At 40.2% G+C, this 8561-nt stretch overlaps 1 long non-coding RNA gene across 1 annotated transcript in view; it reads left to right on the top strand.

The window, feature by feature from the left end:
- The window catches only part of LOC308197319, an 81001-nt gene extending 74418 nt beyond the window's left edge, over nucleotides 1-6583 (top strand). The window contains exons 2-3 of the long non-coding RNA XR_013952812.1: nucleotides 3645-3780; nucleotides 6020-6583. This is a non-coding gene — a long non-coding RNA (uncharacterized lncRNA). The remainder of the gene's footprint in view (nucleotides 1-3644; nucleotides 3781-6019) is intronic.
- The last annotated feature ends 1978 nt before the right edge of the window (nucleotides 6584-8561 follow it).

Genomic DNA, 8561 nt, shown 5'->3' with positions numbered 1-8561 from the left:
GTAAGAAAACTAATGCTGAATGCTCTACACAAAAAGCTGTGGGCATCGGGAACAACTCCCATACAGACTATCTGAGCTGATACTGATATGATCTAAGCCTCACTTTCCTCTCTTCTATCACTTAGAAATTAGATTTTTGTTTAAAAACACCATCAGGGAACCCAAGCAATCTCTCCAGTTTCGGGGTGCTAAAGCATATTCTTTAAAATGTCCAGTTTGGAGAAGGCGATGTTTTAGAACACTAACAATGCTTAAAATGCAACGTTAACAGTTCTACAGGCCAGAATGGCTGAACGTGTGACAACACTCAACAAGCTTGAAATTCACTGGGACAAGGCCCACACTTTCCTTTCATATTAGCTCAGCACCTAGCACCTGCTTCATGATTAGTCCTAATAAAGTATCTAAAATACAACATATCAGTAATTGAAAAATATGATCCTTGATACAGTGGATATAGTTGTTACATAATTGGAAAAATTATCTAAAAGCCACTGAGCAAAAACTCCTCTCAGAATGCAAGACATAACTTGTGTTGTGTAAAAAGAAAAGCAGTAAGCAAAGCGTCTTGTTCTGTTTTTTCTTACCTAATAAGAATGTAGGCAACCACAGACGGAGGGAGGAGCAAGCAATTCACGAAGACGTGTCAGGCCAGTAAGGAATCTCCATTGAAGCCAAGTACAGGATGGAGTAACCTGCATGAACTGTGAGGTTGCAAGAAGCAGTAACAAGCAGGTTGCATTAGGAACTTGCAAGAAAAACTCTTCTTACTAAACTGTGGAAAAGCTAAATTTATAAAAAATGATGTATGATATTTACAAGTTAGTAAATCATTTAATGGAAAGTCAACTGAAATATTCAACTACGCTTATTTAGATGCTACCAGAAAACTAGGTCTAAAAACTTTAAAAATTCAGCCTTTTCTTTATTCCTTTTCTCAGAGTTCATACATTAGTCATCTGCTGCCTCAGCTGTATCAATGATTTTTTTTTGTCTTGCAGCTTTCTTACTCCCTTTGTTTCAATGGACATTTTGATTATTCTTCTCTTTTCATGTCCTTCCTTCTCAGCTCCTTGATTTCCAGTTATTATAAATCAAGTTCAAAACACCATTTTAAAGCACTGCAAAACACTGCCCTTGGACCTCTTTCTTTACTACTTTTTTTCATTAGTCCCACTCCTTAAAAAAAATACCAGGCTTGTTTGGACCATCTCAGTATTTTTTTCCTACCACAGTCTTTATTTTTCATCTATGTCATGAAATATGTTTATGACAGCTTTGAATTCACTTTTGCTAGAGGCTTCCCACAGAAAACTCAAAAACTCATACATTCAGTTGTACAACCATGCCCCCACTCCCTAACTATTTATGCTATTTCTCATGTTTGAGATGTCTGTAGACTAAATTTTTCAGAGCAAAGAAAGCATTAATTGACGTCTGTAATTTCTATTGAGTGGTCCTGTATGCTTCCATAGTGTCATATACATTAAACATATCACCAACCCACTCACAAATAAATGCTTTTAGGGAACTTCCCATTGGGAAATTTGTAGGGACTGTGTTAAACTCAGGTTTTTAATATTTCATTAATATTTTAAAACCAATGATCAGGTGATACAAAGAGCCGAGACAATAATTAAATTTGCAGATGATACTAAGTTAGGAAGTGTTGCAAACATAAGTGAAGACAGAGAAATAACACAGAGGACCTAAGAAAGCTTAGAAATAAGAGCAGGAAATAACAAAATGAAATTCATCCGAGAAACATGCAAAGGTACAGTACATCTGGGGGAAATATTTCAAAATTAAATACCAAAAGTAATCCGATCTTGTGGTTCAAGGTGTAAACTGATTGCCACAGCTGAAATAATCCTCTCAACCCTCCTGCTCAGCAATATGTAACTGGCAAGGTACATTATGAAGGGTTTTGAAATATCAGGCACAAGTTATTTTTGGAGGCAGGATGCTGAAGAGGAGGCCTGTCTCTTACAGAAAATCCTCTGCAACATGTTATTCAGGGAAATAGCCAGGTACATTGACGGCACATTCCCGCTCTTGGGCAAGCAAAATATTTGCCTACTTCTCCTTTCACACCCAACAGCTACCTTCATCCTCCTGCTCTTATGCCTACAGACAATTTAGCACAGACAGGCTGGGCAGAGACATGGTGGCAGTGGCACTAGTGGGTTAGAACAAGTTGATGAGAACTGGGGATGGGGACGGCAGGCTGGTTAGAGGATGAGTTATCGGGGCTCTTAGCATTCCCAACCTCTGAGAAACTGCCTGAGCTACTTTTCAGTCTCAGCGGCCACAGGGACTGCTATACAAGACAAGCAGTAATGTTGTCAGAAACACAGAACCAGATATTCAGTTGATGGCAGTCACGGTTTTTCTGCTGACTTCAAAGAGAATAGCAAATTTAATGTGAGTTTGCAGTGAAATAGGATATTGAAATGCTTCACTGCAGCTTGGTTTCCATCCTCCAGCTCACCACAATCAGAAACTAGGGAAGAGATGAGGCTTTGTACAGCATTTATAAAACCACAGCAAATACATCACAAGGCTTTGGCCCTCAAATACCATCAACTTATAGAGAAGCTGGAAGGAGTTGGATGGAAATCAACAACAAAGAAGGATCTCAGATAGATGGACTTCGAAGAAAGTCACTATCGTCCTTTGTTACACATGAAACAAAGAGCAAGAAATGTCATTAAAATAAATAAATTAATGATATCTCTATAGCAAATCACTCTCCCCCTCTCACTGCTTCAGAGCAGAGCTTCTACCTAGGAATTAGCTTCTTACTACATATTTAAATAAACAGCACATATATCCTTACACATTCTCTACCCTTTTCTTCCTAGATAAACAATCTGAACAGGAATGAAATTAGACACTGAGATGAGCCATGGGTTTCACCACTCATTCAGATCTGTTCATTGTCTAACCCCACCATCACGTTCAGTTTATTTAATTTATTATGAAATTCCAGAGGTGCGAATAGCTGGACGGTAACTTAAGGACCCTTCGCAGCTGGATTTCCTCCCATCACCAAGGCTGTGGTACAGTTCCACACAGGCCAAGAACAGGATTTCATAGAAATTAAATTCGGATTGGATATCTCTCCGAAAAGATTTGACGTACCTTAAACAACAAATCATAAAATTTTTCAGGAACTTTTTTGAGTCAAATTTGCAGTTTGTGTCAAGCTAAGGTGACAGCCTTTTCTTCCATCTGATCAGTCTGAAGCAAGTAGTCTCCCATGGTGCAGCTATCCTTCAAAAGTCATACTGACACATTGAAATACCCATTTCATCCTGGTCTCATGGAAATTAGCTTTCTGACGGTATTTCTGATAGCAAATGGAAAGGAACAAAAAGGAAAAAACAAATTTTCTGAATTATTTCATTACAGCTGTTGTCATCTTCTCACACCAGAGTGGGCTGGAAGCTCCAGGGAGAATTTCTCAGTGGGACTGAAAGCATCTAATGAAAAGATTGTTAACATGTAGGTAGAACAGGGGTAAGGATGGACTCTGGTATAGACCAATACTTGGACTTGAAGTTAGTTGGTCTATTCCTAACTGTGCCACATACTTCCTGAATAAACCCAAACAAATCACTTTATATGTACCTTAATTCCAGATCTGTGAAGTTAGAACTTTCTCAGCTATGCCTATTCATGCTGCAAGCTATGTAAGTAGACAACGCATCTCACAACAGGAGACAGACTTTGAATGGAGGAGAGAAGGGATTTCCAAAGCAGGCAAGACTATTGCAGGTAATAGACACTGTCATGTCTCATTATACAGGTAGGTCTACAAAATCTTCTCCAACCAGAAGAGGGAGAGTATCTGTGGTTTGCAACCTCTGGACCAACAATTCATTATGAATCACTTTGGGTGGGCTGAACTTGCATTCAATCATTTCAAAACCTATGCAGAGGTTATGGGTAGCACCATTATGCACAGTCAAATAGCTTTGGCTCTCTATGGTTCGCAGGTTTTCCAGCAGTCACAAACCCCCACCCTCCACAAGCTCTTTATAGTTGGGCATGAAGATGGAAATGCAATTGTTATATAATGGAGGGTGGTGCTTGATGCTATCAGGGCTTTTAATATTAGTCTCATGGCTGCAGGGTCTGAGCACTTCCAGCTCCAGTTTGGTGCTGGCATAATCCAACCGTCTGATAAAGAGACCTGCAGGCAAAGTTGTGGTTATGAAACCTGAGATGAGCAGATCTTCTATCTGTATAATGAGCTAATTAAAAATTAATTTAAACATAGTCTGTATAAAGTGCTGAAGCATATGATGTGGGGTATAATCCTATGCTGGATTTGACAATCCACAACTGCTACTGTATATTCAGTGTCTACGGACAAAATTACATGCTCCTTCTGCCAGACTTCTTGAAAATTTTGCCTGAGAACTTGAGGATCTGACTCAAGGATGCAGACTGAATGGTTAGTTCATGTGATGATGTGCAGAGATAAGAGCTCAAATCTAAAGGTCGTTTGGCTGCATTTGCACAATCATGCTGCTCTTGGACTGAGAGATGTTCTCCAAAGTGATCATAGATACATCTGCTGTCCTTCCCCGCCATTCCTGGTTCCAGACTGTTCATGCTGAGCCAGCTTGGGTCCCTCAGCACTTACACCGTTGATATACCCCTGAGGTATTTTGTCTGCAAGGCATGGAGGCCTCTGGGAGCCATGTGGAAAGCTAAAGGCAAGCTCATATTGCATTCCTCTGCCAGCAAGTCTCAGTCGTGGCACAGACATAGATGAGGTGTCTGGAGCAATGAAAGCAGAAATCACTGTGGTAGGTGTGCACTGAGGAAGTCATGCAAGTGCTGTTTGGACAGCCACCTACCACAAGGCACAATTGAGCCCTGCCCCAAATTAGGTGCTAATTTTCTACTGCAGAGACATACAGACTAGTGAATTCTCCTATCTCTGGCCCTATAGCAGCCAGGCCAAAGCTATGACATGATTTTATGGCACTGCTTGAAGAACAAACTAGAGGTGTTCCCTTGCTCGTCTATTTCTTAACAAGATATTGAAATAGCCTAGATTAAACACATACAGCAATGGACTTGTGTTTTGGTTCGAGTGAGGACAACTCGGTGGTTGCCTTTGGCTTGGAGACTGAAAGCGATATGAGTTCAGCTATATGAAGTAAGATAGGAATAAAAGGATTGCTTCTGAATATACTTAATGTGATAATTTCTGAATGTGAAAACAAACACTATAACTGACGTTTCACATAGCATAGGTATGTTGGTAATTTGTTTACTATATTAGTAAATAAAACATTTTCCCTTTTGCTCAATAAACAGGTTAATTAATTGTGTGGAGATATATCCTAGAGACACAATTACGTAAAAATTACACATGGCTACACTTTTGTGGTGTTACCAGCTACAGAATCCCTATGACTCTTGATAGGAATAGCCTCAAACAGTCCAAGCAGAACAGAACAGCATTCATATGAAATAATATCCTATGTTTTGCATATTCAGGAAGCTGGGAAGCTTTCTCAAACAGCACAAGCACATTTGGCCATCACTCACCATCATCGATCTGCCAGTGTTCCCAAAGCAGGAAAGACACAGAGGCACCAGGACACTCTGTGTTGCAGTAGAGGAGCCCAGGGATGGTAACTCTGACTCCTTTGGGTCAAGAAAGTGAATCAGAAACAAGAGGTACCATGCCCTGCCTGAGATGCACAGTATCTAATTTGAGAAATAGCCTTCCATTATCCTCTTGAAGACAAACTAGTAAGGAATCAACATAAAAGAAACCCACATTTAATTCACTGATTCTAGTCAACTACTGTGTATTGCTCATAGAAGTGTATTGCTCATGGAAGCTCACAAAGCAGCTAGCAGGTTCCCGTGAAAAGGAACGTCTGTGCACTTTCTCGGCTGTACTGTCAGCAAGTTACCTTTGTTCTGTGCTACCTACAATGACTTTTCATAAAATTTTAAACCAGATTCATTTTTTATTTTCTCTTCCCAGCGTACTTACACATAAAGAGAGGATGAGGATCACAGTCATCAGTTATGGCCCTCTGTCCCTACAGGGCTCTCCACCACAACAACAAGGCTAGAGTTCTTCTGTACAAGAGGTGGGATCTCCCGTGGGCTGTTCATGACACTTCATTATGAAATGAAGAACAATCATCCGAAAGAGCTAAATAACACTGCAAAACTTAGCCTCTTCTGCTCCGTGCACATAGTGCATCTCTTTGACCTTGCTTGCTCTGACATAAAAAGGAATGACACGTAGATGATTAATTAGAGAGATGACCATATGACAAGAACATATACAGAGTGGAATATATAATAAGAGATTGAATAAAACAATCCTCCTCGCCCCTTCCCCACACGTATATGCCAAAGATTTGGTGGTTCCTGACAATGAGCTTAACATTTACCAGACAAGATCTGTTTGGTGCCTTCCCTGTTGGAGCTGACCAAATTTGTGATGGTTTTCTGTCACAAAAGCAAAGCAATGTATTTACTGTTGAGCACATAAATGTAAGTTAAAAAAGAAAAAAATCCTCTTGGTCATAAAAAGAAAGCAATCCTATCATGTCCTGCTCCAACCTGTACCTCACACATCAGACCTCTGTTTTATTTTTCCTTATCACACATAACCTTGCTGCCTACTTTATACACAGAGAAATTTTACTTTAAAGTTTTTGAACATCTGAGTGAATTTTCAGACAATGCTGAATAATTCCCCAGGAGCTGTTTGGAGTTGACCTACAGTCCAAACTGTTGAACACAGAGGCTTACCACAACTGCTTCCCACAAGGAATGAACAGAACAAGGTTCCTGTGGCAGCGTAATCAACTCATGCACAGGAATCATTCTGAAGATCCATAATTCAACTGCTACAAATGGAATTACGGAATTTGCCTATATTCCTTTTTCTCAGCTTCATTAGAAAGGGAAGAGCAAAGCACTTTTCATGAGTGAAAGATTTTTAAAGCAGCATTATTTTATATTTTATTTTATTATTTTTAATTTTAATTTGCTGTAGATAGGTACTCAGTGGCTGAATCTTGTGTAGGGGTCCACGCAGCAAGGCTTTATTATGCTGCCTCTTTCCATGCACATCTATACAATTTTATTTTATTTTCACCTGCTGAAAAAATCACCTAACAAGCAAACTGAGCCCTAAACAGAAAGTATGGATGCAGCTACAGTAAGGATGTGCTTTCATGGCCAGCTTCATCTAGCTGAACTGTGAAATGCTGCTCAAGGGACAGATCCCTCCTTTCCACCTTTCCTCGCCCTCGCCTGCCTCTCCTGCACCCTTTGTGTCAGCACACGTGGTTGCACACCTCAGCGGCCACCCAGATCTGTTCTCCGTGCAGCTGCCTGCACAGCTGGAGGAGTGCTGCTGCTGAGGACAGACACTCACCCTTTCACCACCTTTTCAGCAGCTTAGAAACAGATTAGCCTTTGGCTGATACAAAACTATCCCTGAGTATCACCCCTTTTTGGTGACAGAAGTAAACAAAAAGCCAAGAGGTTCCCATGTTATTTGCTGTGCAGCAAATCATATTACTGATAAAGAGTAAGAATTTGGGATACCTGCCTTTATGATAACATGGTCATTCTTAATACAAACGGCAACGGATAGAAGTCAGACAAATGTTTGTTTCAAGAGATGGGACAATAAATAGGAAAATCAAACCAAGCGAAATGACAGTCTAGGAGCAGGTTTTGTGGACAGAGAACTGTAAGGCTTAAACATTCATTTTTCATTACTTTCTCATCTTCATCTCAGAGAACACTACTTCCAAAATAATATTTAATATTGGTGTCACGCTAATTAGTACTACATGAGAAGCTGACTTAGAAGGCAGATCTAAACCAAATGGTGGCAAGGCAATACACTAGCAGCTTCGGCAGGATTTGGATTATGCTTTTAACATTTGTTTCTTCCTGTTATGTGTCTCTCACTCTCTGCTAACTCCCGAGGGGAGACTGCAGAAAAACTCCAAGATGTGGAAAAAGAAAAATCTACAGAACTTCAGAATGAAAAGTGCCAAACCAACTTTTTTTTAGAAACAGAAAATCTTATTATTGTGGGAAAAGAGTAATTAAAATCCTTTTCAGAGAAGGAATTAAATAATAGGAGGAAAAGGGACAGCTTCCTCTACAGCAGTTAGCGCTATCCATTATCAGTGCCAAGATATCAGATTAGATAGATCACCACTCTGATCATGACTGGCGACTTCTATCTAACTCATTGCCCTACCCATCATCACGGGTAGAATAGTGCTTCAGCAAGAAAGTCTTGCAGGAAAGCAGGAACACAGTGCTCTGCTCTGCAATAGGACATACAGGAGCAGTTCCTACCTCTGTCAGGAAGAGATGCATGAATACCTGGTTCCAGGAAAGCTGGGGTGAGAGCATGTAGAATGCAACTACAGAAAGTTTAAATCAACAGGTCTGGAAATTTGGCAAAGCCATTGCAGACAGACAGCCCAAGGGTTGCATGGCAGCTCCAGGACTAGTATAAATCGGATGAGCACCACTCAGCT

This window comes from Anser brachyrhynchus (assembly GCF_964034855.1).
Source record: "Anser brachyrhynchus genome assembly, chromosome: 6".
In the NCBI taxonomy this organism is placed as follows: domain Eukaryota; kingdom Metazoa; phylum Chordata; class Aves; order Anseriformes; family Anatidae; genus Anser; species Anser brachyrhynchus.
This window is presented reverse-complemented; position numbering and strand designations above follow the sequence as displayed.